The sequence below is a fragment of the Anser brachyrhynchus genome, assembly GCF_964034855.1.
Source record: "Anser brachyrhynchus genome assembly, contig: SCAFFOLD_136, whole genome shotgun sequence".
NCBI lineage: Eukaryota > Metazoa > Chordata > Aves > Anseriformes > Anatidae > Anser > Anser brachyrhynchus.
In genome coordinates this window covers 63,044-79,143 of record NW_027663490.1, presented here as the reverse complement: position 1 = coordinate 79,143, position 16,100 = coordinate 63,044, and the positions used below count along the sequence as shown (strand labels likewise).

General features: G+C 44.7%; 1 long non-coding RNA gene across 1 annotated transcript; it reads right to left on the bottom strand.

Moving 5' to 3' along the window:
• Positions 1–2,224: 2,224 nt before the first annotated feature.
• Positions 2,225–12,885, bottom strand: LOC308187395. Its single transcript, XR_013944656.1, has 2 exons — positions 9,180–12,885; positions 2,225–8,651 (listed from the first exon to the last, which is right to left on the bottom strand). It is a non-coding gene; the product is annotated as an uncharacterized lncRNA (long non-coding RNA).
• Positions 12,886–16,100: the final 3,215 nt, after the last annotated feature.

Here is a 16,100-nt window from a genome sequence, read left to right as displayed (position 1 = left end):
GCTAATACATATTCATTACTACTTCGAGAAGAGGCAGGGTTATTAGAATTGGTTTCCGGAATCCGAAACCCCTCCCAGGGGCGCCTGCGTATCAGTCTCTGGTGGTCTCTCGGGGCTTGCTCGGGCTGAATGCTGGTTGTCTTCCTCCCAGGCTTTTGTCCTTCAATTGTCCTTCAGCTCCCCCTTCCTCCTCGTTTGGGAGCCTCTGCGCCGGATTTCAGAAACTCTAGCAACATCCCCTGCAGTAGTCAGCACTTTTCCCTAAAAACCCCTTTGTTCTCTTATCACCTAGACCCGGGCCTCGATGTTAACCCTTCAAATCCCTTAGTGACACGAATTGCTGGACCATTCCTTACAAAAGGAAGGATAAAATATGTAGAGGAGCAATGGCACACGCGAAAGCCCAGCGCCGCGGGCAGAGGCAGCGAAGGTTGACGGCAGAACAGTGCTCGGTTTGAACACGGAGAGGGAAAGCGAGGGGAAGGTGGCCGAAGCCGGCCGCAGTCTCTGAGCTCTCCTCCTCCTGATTGTTTTCTCTCAAAGACATTTCTGTCTGTGTGCGGGCACCCGGAGCCGGCAGAAGTCCCCGTGAAGTCCTTCGGCAGGACGGAGGGCTGCGTGGGCTCCAGTGAGAGAGGGAGTTAGGAGAATCTTATCAAGTAGAGATAGAGCGCTGACGGCATTAAACTAGGATGCTACTTAGTGTCTTTGCTAACTATGGTGCATTGTGCCAATTAACTAAAGCAAGAAGCCTTGGGCCCCTTACCAAGGTCAGTCTCCTAATAAGAGAGCGAGCCTATCTTAAGAAACTGGGAGAAACTGGTCCTGCAGGTGGACAAGAGCCAAGGAGCAACTGAGTCTGTGCAAAGACAAGATGTCAACTAGCGGTGACGAGGAAGAGTCATCAATCTTCATGCCCACGACCTCCCGTGCTGCCCAGCGCTGAATAAACATACCTACTTTACAATCTCACTGATTGTGGAGTCCGTTTTCCGCAAGTCGCCAGCAGCAGTTTCTTCCGCAGAGGTTTTCCCAGAGCCGCTTCAAAGCTTCCCTCGCGGAGCTGGGGCGTCGCAGGGGGTCATCAAAGCACGCACGTACACACACACACACACACACACACACACACAGGCGTTGTTGTCCAAACAGAAAGTATTTACAACAAATTCGACAAGCGGTTTTTCTCTGCCAGCAGCAAATGCCTGAGGGCCCCTACAGCTTCACAAATCATAGCACAAAGAGCCTAAAGTTCCTCTAAAATTTAGGGAAATAATTCAAAATAGATCTGCTAGGGGAAAACGATCACTGGCGGCAGGGTACACAATACACCCGAGCCTCAGCTCTCCTCCGCAGAGTCAGTGCCCACGCCCAAGTGCGACGCTGATGGCACCCGAACATTTGCTGTAGCAGGCAGCAGAGCCAGCAGCTCAGGGGAGCAATTTTAAAAACCAGGAGGCACTTAAACCAACCCTTAATTGACCCAGTTACTGCAGGAGAGTCCCGACTACTCGCCCTGGAGTCCTACTGTCACCAGCAAAAAGCACCAACCAAAGCTTGGGGGAACTTTGGTACAGCACAAGAGAAGGGAGTGGGGGTAGCGTAGCCGTATCGCAGAGCTGCTGCTTTTCACACCATTTTATCATCCCTGATAATTGAAAGTAAGGCCGGGTGGGCTGACCCCACCACCACCACTCCTGGCAGCATGTTTGGTCCACAACGCTAGAATAATTATTCTGCTCCCTCCCGCCCCTACAGCTTCGTCATCTGAAAAGATTACAGTCAAAACAATGGCATACACAAATAAAAGTCAAGAGTTGACATAGTAACTCCGGGATTTGGGTATCAACTGTCCGAGAAATCAGAACACCCAGGCTTCACAATGTGCCCAACATCGAGCTGTGCCAAGGGGGGGCGGAAGGAAGAAGCTTTCCGTTTAAGCCTTCAGAGCATCGCTCCATCACTACGTCAATTCACAGCCACCACAGCGTGCCGATGGACATCTTTCTGTGCCAAAAGAAACAAGTGCTTTGTCCTCTTGATATCAAAGGTAGCCACCTATAGTTACGGAACCATGCACAAGACCTTAACTCTGACCAGCAGGGAAACTTAGGACAACTGAGTGCAGATCCTGCCAATTTCTACCAGTTCCAACTGTGCTTTAAGTCTCATTGCAAAGCCTCAGTTAGAAAAAGGATCACCTCGGGGTATCCAACAAGAAGAAGAGTTGTTTTTTTTTTGTTTTTTTTTGTTTTTTTTTTTAATATACCATAGGACTATGCAGTTCAATCATCAATCATCTTGGAAAGCTCAAGGAGGAGGTCATCCTCATCCTTCCCTGGGTCCAAGTCGAGCTCGGCTTCCAGTATGCCGTCTGAGAGTTCCCAAAGTAGCGTCTCTAAATCCTCGTCTACAGATACGGGCGCGTTGCCTGTGGAACTCAGCCGGCGTGTCCTTGCTTCTTCTAGCTGGGAAGAAGCTGAAGTCGAGCTTGAGAACTCCATTGGCTCCACAGATTCTGCCTGGCTTCCAAGATGTGCTTCAGGTCTTGGCAGAGCAAGGAAGAGAACAATCAGTATATGCCATTTCTTAACGGGAAATCCCTTTTCTGCAAACCGGCTCTTAAATCCGTAGCCAACCCCTCCTGCACTTCAATCTTACCCAGGGATTGTTATTCAATTAACCCAGGGCGACATTTAGAGCCCAATATATTAGCAGGTACATTTTTCAGTTTGGGGGTTTCTCTGTGAAGCCAGAGCACCTGGAGTCTAGCAAAGATGGTTCAATTGTTGTAGCAAGAGGCACTTTGCCACCTTGCTTAATTTTCCTGTAAAAATGTTAAGAAGTCTCCATCTGCAAATATCTGTTTGCTAAGTTAGTCATTTTTCCCACGGCACACTCAGCAGAGTTTGCTCCCCACTACAGGAAGCTGATCTGCAGCCATCACTTCCCTCTGCTCTCCCTGCACTCTTGTCACCTTGTATGTTTGTTCGGGTGGCATTCTTGAGGACCAAAAGGCAGAGGACACTACTCATCATTTATCACCTCACGAGGAAGTAGGAGAACTTCACCTCATCCTCATTTAGGTATTCAGACAGAGCAAGAAGTCACTGGAAAGCTGTACCGACTTGCAGCATTTAAAGAAAGTAAGTCTAATTAAGCATTCCTGCTAGCTGCTAGAAAGTCATTTCACGTGACTTATTCCTCTGATGGATTTGGGCTTTAATTATCTCAGAACCCTCCTTTTTTCCCCACGTGTGACAGAACTTATGTTTCACTGGGGATATACACCGATTGAGAAAAAGAACAAGTTGTGGTCATCACCTGTTTTGGGGATTTTCTTCAAGTCTGGTGGCTGGGACGTGCTCCAGCGTGGCTGGAACAGCCTAGAAAGCAGCAAAACAGCATTTAGGACTCATGGGTAAAAGATTCCTTACTAGCTTTTTCCTCCATGCTGCTTCTCCTCTGGCATTGCGGAGCCTTAGCCAAAATACAAAACCAAGGTGCTCCTGAAGAAAGTTAATATTCACTTGGAGGTTACTAATGATCTTGTGTCTTTTAAGAACACAGCATTAATGGACAAAATCCTCCACACCAGAGAAATCACAGAATCACAGAGGACTAAGTAAATAGTGCCATTAATCTAATAAATATGGAAGGGTACTACAAGAATTCTGTAGGCAGCTACTGGATTTAAAAGGAAACAGAAAGCCTGTAGAACTTTTGAGTTTTCCATCTTTTCTCCTAGAGGAGGGTGTAAATTTTACAAGGGATCCATTTCTGCATTAGCCCCTGTCCTTACCATAGCTGCTTTTTTGGCTGGAGGTCCCATTGTGTCAGCGTCAGAGGCAGTCCGTGGCTTCACAGCTGCTACAGCAGAGGGAAAACTGCCAGGTGCCTTACGTTTCAGTGCCTTCTTCTTGGGGGAAGCGACTTTCCCATCCCAAGGCTTCGCAAACATGTTAAAGTTGGCTAGAGTAAAAGGAAGAGAGAACTGATACAGTCTTGCTCTGCCTCATGAAAAATCCACGTTCTCTTCCTCATTTCCACGGCCCGTCTACACAGTTAACTGTATTTGGCCAGCAGAATTACACTGCCATTGCCTGGATTCTCAGCAATATCTTCCACATAGTAAACTCCGTCTACCAACAATCCATACAAAGGAACAAAGGAACTGAATAGCTACAGTAAATCATAATCCAGGACGAGGGAAACTCAGACACAGAGCGATCCCAAGTGCAAGCAATACTCTAAGACGTTGTATGAAGTCTAGTAAGATTCACAAATGTTGACAGCTTTTGTATTTAAAGTCTTGCTCCCTCTAGGAAAGGAAAAGCAGCAGGTATAGTAAGACAAGAGAGTGTATGCAACTGTTGTACCAGCTTCCTCTCCCCTGCAGTGATGTCCCACAAAATCTATTAAGTTGTTCTACAAAATCCAAATTTGTAGAGTCATATTCTAGTCTCCCATTCCTGACCTAACATCTGGCTGGCAGGAGAAGAAACGAAAGAAAGCTGGGTACTTGTTTTCTTTGTGTGTTTATTTCCTCGTGTCCCATGAGACAGAGAGAAAGGCTACAATGTGCAGTGCATGCAGCCTTTAAGCCCTCCTTATCTCCCTCACACAATCTCATTTTACAAAGTTGATATAATCTTAACAACGAGGCCTTTGATCCTCTGTCATTTTTGACAGAAACTGGCCCCCCACATTAAGACGCTGAAGCATGCTTTACAAACACATACACGTGTCAAGTTAAGCAACACATGCCAAAGAGGAAGGTGAACTTGAACTCAACGCAGGGAGGACTTCATACCATAAACAGATGGCAGAAAAAAACAGAATACCAAAATTAGACTAAAAAGCCCCTCAATGTGTTAATTTTCTAGTGGGAAATACAGAATACCATCACGTAATTAACGAAAACAGACATGGTTGCATGTTCTGGCCCTTCTTTGCCTTTGAACTTTGCAGCCTTAAACTCTTTTATCCTCTGCATTGAAGGAAAAAGCAAAGCAGATCCTGAGCAAACGGAACTTGCTCAATATGGGAAGCACCTCACCGGGGCAGGTATTAAAGCATCTTATTACCTGATAGCTTTGTGTTCCATAACGATTTCTGCCCGGCTGGGGCAGGTCCAGGTTGTGCTGGGGGAGCTGGCACATTTTCTCCACTCTGCTGCATCCGCAGAGCTTTCTCGCGCTTTATTTCTTCCAGGGTTTTAACACGCACTTCTCCTTCTGGCTTGGCTTTACCTGCCGGCTCCTTCGACTGCACTTTGCTGGGCCCGGAAAGAGTGAGCACGCTCTGCTTCTTGGGCTCACCCTCAATTTTTGCCCCTGCGCTGGGATCTTTGGTTTTACCATGCCATTCAGCCTGGGCTTTGGCTTGACATTCTCGTCTCTGAAGAGCTCTCTCACGACGGATTTCCTCCAGTGTTTTCACATGGACCTCTCCCTTTGGCTTAGCAGCCTTCCCTGTCATCATCAAGAAATGAGAAGCGCCAACATTTAAAGAGAGTCCAACAATAGTTTAAGTCTCCAAAATTTGTCACAGTACTAAGGAAAACTAAGCCTGAGCGTTCCCAATAACGCATCTTAGGACAATAGCCTAACATTCTCCTCCTCCTCTGAGCCACTTGTTGTATTTTGAAGACCAGCCCTATCCAGAGAGAGTTGCTACACAGAAATGCTAGTTTACTTGATTACTTTTTCAGACTGCATTTCAAATTCCTGCTCCCGGCAGTGGCTCTATTCTAATTGTATATGATGGTTCACAGAAGCAGCTTAAAACCTTGACAAGGCACAAGCGGAAAATAAACACACACCTAGAGCCAGATTTCTGATAGTGGCTGTCAGAAGAGCTTCAGCACTCGAGCAAGAGGAATCAGTTCTTTGTTTTCATTTGAATTCCTTTTTAGGGCTGTATGAAAACGGTCTAAGTTCACGGAAAGGAAGAAGGAGAAAGTATATTTAATAGCCAGTTGTTACCTTTCGCAGTACTAGTCCGTTGAGAAGGTAATCCTAGCCTCTCCTTCACAGACTTGGGAACTTGAACTGCAAAACAGAAAAAGACCAAATTAGGGAGGCTGCATAAACGTCAACTTTGTGTTCACATTCAAAAACAAGGCAGGAAAGGTAACTTTGAATCCCGGTGATTAAGACCTCAGCCAACATGCAAAAAGAAACATCGCAGGAAAAGGACAAACAGAAAGCCTAACTACAAAACCCGTGAATCACATCCAGATGCCTGTTTAGTAGCTGTACCTCTCTTTGGTGCTTTGTCAGCATTTCCCGGAACCTCCACCTTCTTCCCCAGCCTTTCAGCAAGGCTGCGCTTCACCGGAAGGGCGCTTACATCAGCTTCAGACAGAGAAAACAAGGAATATTTTAAGAACATTTCTTTGCAGGAAGATTTGAGAACAGTCAACCACAAGCTTCTATTTTTCAAGCATATTTTCATAAAATTGCCTTTCAGCTGCTAAATGGTTTTTTTGCCATTTCTGCAGTCAACACAGATCTCCACTGCAACGCATTTTCCTCTCATACGTCAAAAATACTCTTCAATGCAGTCATATAGAGAAGGCGGCACCTAAATAACAGCTCATAAAAAGTTCTTACCCACGGAGGCTTTCCGTTTTCCTTGTTTCTCAGCAAGATCTAGTCGAACCACAGGTTCCTCCCCTAAAACAAAAGTAAAATTTTTCTATTTCATAGAAACCAGTAGCCAATAGAAATAGTATACTGTTAGCCCATGTCCAAAAAAAACCCAGCAAGGCACTGTTTTGACAGCTAAACCACACAAACTCATATTTCAACTATAATTAACTTAGAAAAAGTATCCATAGTCTCAGTGTTTGCCTCAAATTCCAGCTGAATGTAGTCGAGAATGAATCTGAGTCTGCTTGACAGCTATACTTTGTGCAGAACAGAGCTGCATAAGCAAGCAGAATATTATTAGGTACAAATGCTGAGAAATATTCCTTTCTAAGGTGAATGTCTATGGGTAGAAGTACTTCTTCACTTCTTTCCCTTTCAAAGGAATTTGCACAACTCTAAACAATATAATTTATACACAGACTCCTATCGCACTACTGTCCACACGTGCCACTGTCAGCCTCTTTAAAGCTTCAGAAATTGCTTCTTACATAGCACTGTCCTCTAGAGCTCTTTCTTCTCGTTACTCTCCTGTTTTTCAGTTATCCCCCTATTTGCATACTGACACATTTTTTTCTTTCTCCTGCTACTGCACTTAACCTGAGCACCAAAGCTTTCCAGTACAACCAGGGACTTTCAGCATAAAAGCATGTTTTGAACAGAAGGCGGCAGCACCAGGAGGCTAACAGGGGTGAATTGCCTTCCTTCTTGCTTAACCTTCCAGTTTAGGAGTAATGAAATCAAAACAAAAGCATGAATTATTACCTTCCTCTGTAGACAGTGTCACAGTTCTCACCACTGTCCGGACATTTTCCTTTTCCGGAGCAGGAAAAATCATAGAATCGACGGGAGGAAGAGAAGATCTTGAAGGACCTTCTGCTCAGAGCAAGCAAAACATAAGGAAGTTTACCAAACAGAAAAAACTATCACGAAGAACAAAAAACTTTAATTATTCATTACTGTCAAACATACAGTGACCAGAGCATGCAAATAAGAGAGGTGACTAGTTTGCCTCTGGTTGCCCTTGGAATTCCCATCTAGAATACCAGCTGGCTGAGAATCAGGTTGCTCGATGCCCCCAGCTAAACATGGAAGTCTATCCCTCAAGCAGCTCCCAGCCACCATCACCTGCCATTCTGAAGCCAATCAAATTTCACTTCTTTGGCAAAATAGTTGGATTCACCAAAGCATAGCCAGCTACCCGGTATTACTGGAAGAGGTTTTTTTTGAAAGAAAAATCATCACACAGGATGAAGGTGAACCGGGTAAGGAAGCAGGGAATATTAACTCACCACCGTGTCTCTTAGTTTTTTCCTTCATTTTCTGCAATTTGATTTCTTCAAGTGTTTTTATTCCAAAATTCAGACCGTCCTCTGAAAACAGAAAACAGTTAATGAGACTAAGGCTTAGAGGCACTCACTGAGGACCACAGATCCTCAGGCTTCTTAGTGCTCAGGAACTTTCAGAAGTATTTAGAATAAAGCCTGTCAACACTCCTCACAAGTGAAACAACCATAGAATCAATGGCATTTTGCCCCTCCTTTCACCCTTCAGGGTAAAAACTGTAGTTTTAATTTTAATCCATTTACGTGATATTAGATCCCTCTATCGTTAGATATGGCTTTCAACAGTGGTTGCCAGGCTGCACGTGCAGCCATTTAAACTCCATGCTGTGACCCTGTTTTGTTCTCCAAAAGGAAAGAAAAGCAGTTCAACTTTCTGACCCAATGGGCACATGATGGTATCAGGGAGAAATGAGATCATGGAAATAACCGAGTCCATTCAGCACCCCTACATTCTGTTGTGTTTTTACGCCACATTGCTTTTGAGTTAATTGTCAAGTTATCCTGCCGATTTATCCTACTACAGGTGCTGGAATACCTTGTTTAGCAGTAGTAGCACTGGCTTTCCGAGTGGAAATCATCCGTAATCCATTTTGGCCTTCCTCAGCTGGTTGCTGGACGGGAGTTTTAGTTTCTTCTCCTTCCGCAGAAAGCTGGTCTGAAGGGGAAAAATCTATTCAGTTATGCATAGGCCAGATTGTTCGTGATTATGTAGCTCATGCAATGACACTTCAGTCCATGGTTCCTATAAAAAAGTTGGTTTTTTTTTTTTTTTTTTTTTTTTTTTTAATACAGCTACACTGACCTGATGAACTCGTAAGTAGACTACCCTAGGACAAAACATCTAGGACTCTAGATTCTCTCTGCAGCTTTAACTACTACACGACATATTACTCTTCAGACAAAAAAAAAGGAATTTCCTTCCTAGTTTCACATAGAGCTTTACACAACAGACCAGCTAAAGCCAAGAGTGGTTCTAAGCTTTCCTCCAACATTTCAGGTTCTGTCCACTGACTGCCAGACAAAGCCACCAGTGACCTGAGCGGACTGCCTGCCCTATCGCTAGTCAGACCTCAGGTCATCTGTGATTTATACATTCATTTACAGCACAAATTCCTTCCAAGAACCAAAGACTTACACAATCATTTACAGCACAAATTCCTTCCAGGAACCAAACCATGCTCACCATCATCATCTTCATCATCATCTGCAGCATTGATTACAACTGGAGGGTGTGTAGGGCTTGGGACATTTTCCGAGTTTTCCACTTTCATCACCCGCCTTAGCTATGGAGAGGGATTGGACTGGACAGAAAGTTTGTTTTGCTGCAGTGACATCTGAGCCACTTTCAAATCATCGTCCGCGGACTCAGGCGGACTTGGCAGTGTAGCTAGAGGAAGAGGAGGATCATCAGTAATATGGCAGTTTAAAACTTTGACCACAATGCACGAAGATGGTAGCTAAGGCAGATAACCTGCACAGGCAATGAATGCAGCATCTCCTTTTGCCCATCCCGCCACTGTTTACACCGTGAACAATGACTTGCCTTCAAACAACAACACATCTCCCTGCCACCCAGCAGAAGACGAAACAACAGAAAGCAAACTGCAAGGCAAATATCACACAAAGCAGAGAGAAGCTGAGCATGAAAGCAGAAAACAAATACCAGCAGTACAGCAGCAGTACACTCGGTTTAGCTGACCACCTAGGACTGCAGACCTTTTCCTGCACTCACAAATGAACGGTTACCTGATGTCTCCTACACTATTGGCACCCACTAAGTAATATGCAAAATTAATTCTTCAATACTTAAAGAAAAAGGACCTAAACTCACTCTTGCTTGGTGGTAAGAAGACGCCATCGATGTAACGTCCCTTTGCGTGATGAAAAGCACAGTTGGCTTTCTGACAGCCTACTGGCTGCTTCTCCCAGTAGCAGGGAATCTCAGCGCGCTTTTTCTGAAGACAGAAAGAAAGACAAGCTCGTGATAACATGCACCTAAGGTTTGCAAAGAGATGCACAGTTCCAGGTCACGACAGCGATAGGGCTGTCACAATACAGTGCTGAAACATCATTCCAAAGGTCAGTTTATCACGGAAGTATAGTATTTCCGGGCATATTCACAAAGTTTGCAGAAGCTGTAACCACTATGCACGTTTAGCCTTGTCATCATTCAGTTTGAGAAGACAGGCACTCTCAGACATCAGTTTAGGGTGGGTTAAACTAATACACCCAGGATTATACTAGGATTATTCAGAGGGAAAAAGAACATCTTAAATTGCCTACGTTAACTCTATCCAGAACTACTTCTCGGAGACTTCGTTCTTCTGCACCTTTAACTTTCCCCACTGCTTCCTAGCCCAGGCAGCTAGAACAGCATTATCTGAAGGACTCCGGGACACAAGAGACCTGATAGATCATTATCAAGCCTGCTCTCAGGAGGCTAGTACAGCCTGTTTATTACCCCCCTGCTCCAGCAGCTTTTAGCAGTCTAGTTAGCGGTTATTCTGCATCTGTTGAGAAAATACTGTCGGCGTCTAATAAAAGAAAATCTTGCTAAGACATACCTAAGGCATTGATTTTATTTCCCTCTCCTTCCTCCCACCCCCTCCCCTGCTAACAGAAACCAGTGTAATTCCAAAGCAAAGGACTCTGTCCTGCAAAAGCACAATCAGCACACCTACAGCACTGAAAAATGCTTTTGTTGATTTATTTTGAGAACACATCTTTAGGCACTCACATCGATTTCCATGTGTCTGAATCGGCAGACATTCCTGAAACAACGACCCTCCTGCCACAGCGTGCAGACTGTCTCGTTCCCCAGAGCAGCTTCACAGTGGCGGAAGGAACAGTTGTCTCCCTGTAACCAAAAGGAAACCAACAAGGAAAATATAGTACAGCCTCAAAAACGTCCATGCTACTGCCTCAGGTTGCTACGATTGAATTCAGAATCTATCTGGTTATCACGTTAACCAAAGACCAGTGTGCCTCCTCCTCCTACTCTACCCCTTCCTGAAAAAAATGAAAAAAAAAAAAAAAAAAAACAACAAAAAAACAAAGCAAAGCAAAGCAAAAGAAACCCAGCCATACCTTGGTACAGGTAGAATAGAAATAGAAGTAGCAATCGTCTCCTTGTTTAGACATGCCGACAAGTTCTGATAACAAGCTCGGGTTCTCTCCACAGGGACTTCCTCTGCTCTTGGAGAGAGCTGTCTTCACCCTTGCTTGGGCTGAAAGTCTTCCACTGGCTTGTGATCAGTGAAATCTTCTTTTTAAAAGTAACCCTAAACAAAGTACCAACAAGTGAAAAATAATGAGTAACAAGCATTTTTCCAGCTTTCTTCTGTTCATCAAATTAGTCTCTTGAGGAGAGCAATGCCTTGAAATCAGCTGTTACGGGAACTAACACAATATTAAACTAAAGTTCTGTAAAGCTGCCAGGAGCTTTGTCAGCAAGTGTTCTCTTCCACGTCCTCAATAATATGCCTTGGAGCACATCCGGAAGCCTGAAAAGGGAGTCACTTCTTCAAAAACCACCTGATCATACATGCAAGGCAATGATCAACTATGGCTACGAGTAACTTCTACAGAACGCAGTATGACGCATTAAATAGCACGTTCCAGTCACTGTGGGTCTTCGAGTTCACCTACCTGGACAACCTCAGCAAAGTTATCGATCTTCAAAGACTTCCAGTTAACTTCTCCTGGAGGCCGAACCAACACTGAATCCGTGAATTAATGATAAAGGGGTAGGAAGAATTTGCCTCCTCACTTTGCCAAGGGAGCCTCTCATCCACAATTCAAACATAGGATGTGCTTTTAAACAGCTTATAACTAATGGAGGAAGCAAGTCCATCTGAACACTCTCTCAGACTGGAGACAGCCAGGGTTAGTTAGCTCTTCAAAAAATAAAAACCAAAAAAAAAAACACCACAAAACAAAACAAAAACAAAAAAACCCAGTGCATTTAGAGATGAACTCGTGATTCAAAGTGGCTGCAAAAATGAGGCTCCATCTTCCACAGCCAGAAAATTTGACTTTTTTTTTTTTTTTTAATTCAAAATTCAGTATGTTCCAATCTCTGGTCTTCAAGATTTCTTCACCTATTAAGAAAACACTAAAACCTTTCCCCGTCTTTATTACCTGTACAGCAAAAAACACACCAGTGCACAGAAATACACAAATGTGCATACGCATACACACATATGTGTTTAGACACACACACACGAGGAGTGAGTGATAGAAAGTTAGCGAGAGCGACAGTGGAAATCAGAAGTTTTGCCTTTTTGACACAGAGAGCGCGTAAAAACTCTCTCATTTTGAGGGAACTAGAAAAAAATGGAGGATCTACCAAATATTTTGATGAGTATGCCTTCGAGGCCAATGCTTTATACCATGAGTGATCTGGGGGCCAGCACACAAATATGCATACATATGTATCACACAGTATCACGGATTTCTAGGTTGGAAGAGACCTCAAGATCATCGAGTCCAACCTCCGACCTAACACTAAGTACTCCACTAAACCATATCGCTAAGCTCTACATCTAAACGTCTTTTAAAGACCTCCAGGGATGGTGACTCCACCACCTCCCTGGGCAGCCCGTTCCAATGCTTAATAACCCTTTCGGTAAAGAAGTACTTCCTAACATCCAACCTAAAACTCCCCTGTCGCAACTTTCGCCCATTCCCCCTCGTCCTGTCACCAGGCACGTAGGAGAACAGACCAACCCCCACCTCTTTACAGCCTCCTTTAAGGTAACTGTAGAGAGCGATAAGGTCGCCCCTGAGCCTCCTCTTCTCCAGGCTGAACAAGCCCAGCTCCCTCAGCCGCTCCTCGTAAGACTTGTTCTCCAGACCCCTCACCAGCTTGGTCGCCCTTCTCTGGACTCGCTCGAGCACGTCCATGTCCTTCCTGTAGCGAGGGGCCCAAAACTGAACACAGTACTCAAGGTGCGGCCTCACCAGAGCCGAGTACAGGGGGACAATCACTTCCCTAGACCTGCTGGCCACACTGCTTCTTATACAGGCCAGGATGCTGTTGGCCTTCTTGGCCACCTGGGCACACTGCTGGCTCATATTCAGCCGACTGTCAACCAACACTCCCAGGTCCTTCTCGGCCAGGCAGCTTTCCAGCCACTCATCTCCCAGCCTGTAGCTCTGCTTGGGGTTGTTGCGCCCCAGGTGCAGGACCCGGCACTTGGCCTTGTTGATCTTCATACAGTTGACCTCAGCCCATCGCTCCAGCCTATCCAGATCAAATATGTACATGCATACAGGATAAACATATCTATACACACAAGCGTGCACAGTATATGTCGTATGGTATCCATATCGAGAACAACTCGTAGCCCTGATCAGACACGTAGAGTTGCAATCAATTAACAGCAGGAAGACAGCAGATCAAGGATACAGCAAGCTTTGAGAGGCAGGGCAATGCTCACTTTGCCAGTGGCATGGCTGCATGATACCAAGAATTTTGAATTAGTTTGATTTTTTGGAAGCAATTTGTTTTCTTTCTGCGCTGTAGCAAATACCACAGGTTTGCCATCACGTGCTGTTCCCTAATCCATATATCCATCATCATCCATTGCTGCAAGATCATGAAAGGTTAGAAAAGATGACTTAGGTCCAATTTAACAGCCAATGATTTTTCAATGACCAGAGCTGCAACAGATTTTATTTAGCCACAAGCAGGTTTTTTTTTTCTGATGTGAAGTCAGATATTTTGATTTTTTTTTAAGACACTAAATGTCATAAAACCTGCAACCAGACCAGATAAAGTTCAAATTAGAGTGATTCTGAAGCCTTTCATTAAAATGCTGCACATTTCTGTGCAAATTATTTCTGACTCTTCTGGACAAAAGCGGATGAAATAGTTCTTACAAATTAATAATAAAAGGTTGGAACCTTTTACTCACACAAACACTAGTGAATTTTCCAGGAAGTATTATTTTGGCAGGGAATTTTCCCAAATCTAAAGTAAAGAGGGGAAAAGTTGGGTTCCCGTATTAGTTGTTGGTTTTGACTGCTTGACAAAGGGAATAAAAACAGTAGTTAAGTGCAAGGTTTCCTTCTCTTCTTTAGTATTGAGAGGAATCGTCACTTCTGACCTTTAGCACCTTCAGAAACACACTTAGTGCCATGCAGATTCCTCTGCATCTACTTCTAAAAATTACTGGTGCTCCTTAGCATGGAAGTTGGACTTGAAATCTTTCCCAGACTGAGCTCTTTTGAATGCCCAAGGAGCTCATCATTTTGCTTGTTGCCTTCCATTTTCCTGAACAGACCCAGAACGCTGTTCAGGATATGAATGGATCTGGTCTAAGGAATGGGAAGAAAGCAAAAACCAAGGATACCTCACAGCCCTAAATGCCATAAAAAGCAGTCTCATTTTAAAAAAGATCTCCAAAGCTTTTTTTTTTTTTTTTTTCTCCTTGTTGTGACCCTGCTTTTTAATCACCCAGCATCAGCCTTGCTGCAAAACAGTCTCCGCTGATTTACCTGCTTGTTAAAGCACCCCACAGGCTTCAAGTGTTGTGTGCTAGGTGTCAAATTATATTTAACGGTGCATAGGTAAACCATTCATCTTCCCATGGTCAAAGCACAGAAGAGCCTCCTGCTAACACAGCTCATCCTTGCTGTAACTGCTTTTAAACCTATTTGTTGGTAAGAAAAGAGCTCAGTACACCACCTTCACAGGGCAAAAATTCACATGGAAGAGCAGAAAAACCCAGAAGTGCTTCCTGAACTTCACGTTACCAACAGCACCATCGGATTTAGATCCTTGCCTGGCATCCAGGATGCACGGCCTGCAAGCACTGCTGCGATGTGGAAGTGCCAAGGCAGGTTTCTGGCCTGCCCTAAAACACTTTTTTTTTTTTTTCTTTTACAAACAATACAAAGAGTGTGCCAGGTATGCTGTAATGCCCGTGTGCCAGGTCAATAGAGGATATCCAAACAACAGAGGCGCTTCTCCTAATTTCTGGCGTGAAAACACTTTCACAGCATTCTTTTCACGAAGAAACCCCTCTCTATCTTCTCCAATGCTCCAGGACCTGCTGCAGCTGCAGCGGCTGCGCTGGTACCAGCCGCATCTTTGACAAATCTTTTCAATGGTTCTGCTTTACCTCGGCACAGTTGAGGTCACTCCTCTTCCTCTTCCAGCTGAGGAAGCAGCTTGCGGGCTCTGCCACACGGTCGGTGCAGAAGCGAAAGCTGGGAACACAGCAGTCAAACTCTCACTGCTAACGAAGCCACCAGGGCAGAGGGCTGACACAGACCCGCCAGAGGCGAACCGTACCCGCTCTCCCTCCCGGCTGCGAGGCTCGCCACAGCAGCCCCGACCCGAAGCGCTCACAATGCTTTGCTTGGTGATGTCACCGATGAGTCAGAGTCCCCAGATGAGCATCTGCCTTGCCACTCTTTAATGTTGGTGTTGTTTTTTGGTTGGTTGCTTGCTTGCTTTTGAAACTTATGTAGGTTATGGTAAACCTTCAGGTAAACCACAGATCAATGGGGAAGAAGTCCCACACGAGGGAAGGCCGTGCATTTCTTCCAGGCAATGGCGCATTCTTTAACATGCTGCATTCGACAAAGAAGCTCTCTCCATTTTGCGCAGTGGCAACAGGCACGACTGCAACACACGCACGTGTAGGCAGCACCTGCAGGTCCCAAACCGTTAACCAATTTTTAGATAGCACCAATTTTTTATGTAGTTGCTTTCCCTTCATCCATAACCCCTTTTTTCCTTTCTTTATATCGGGTGGCTCTCCTCCATTGTTCTGTCATTTTACTCCCCAGTGTCTGAGCAGGCACTGGGAATCGTTTCCAGAGGAAGGGTACTGCTGAAGCTACAACATTTACTCTCAGGGAAAAGAGAGTATGTGAAAGAATACATACTTCCTTTCTTTTTCCTGTTGTTTTTTTTTTTTAAATCTCTGAAATCAACGCTGCGGCCTGGCAGCAAATAACTATGGGAGTAATGATGATTCCTCATCCTCACTGTAACGTTGTAGTTAATGTCATAAAGAAGCAATTTCCCCAGACAGTGGCCATTTGAGATGGGAAGGGGCAGTAAGAGGAAGTTTTCCTTAGACTAGCTCTT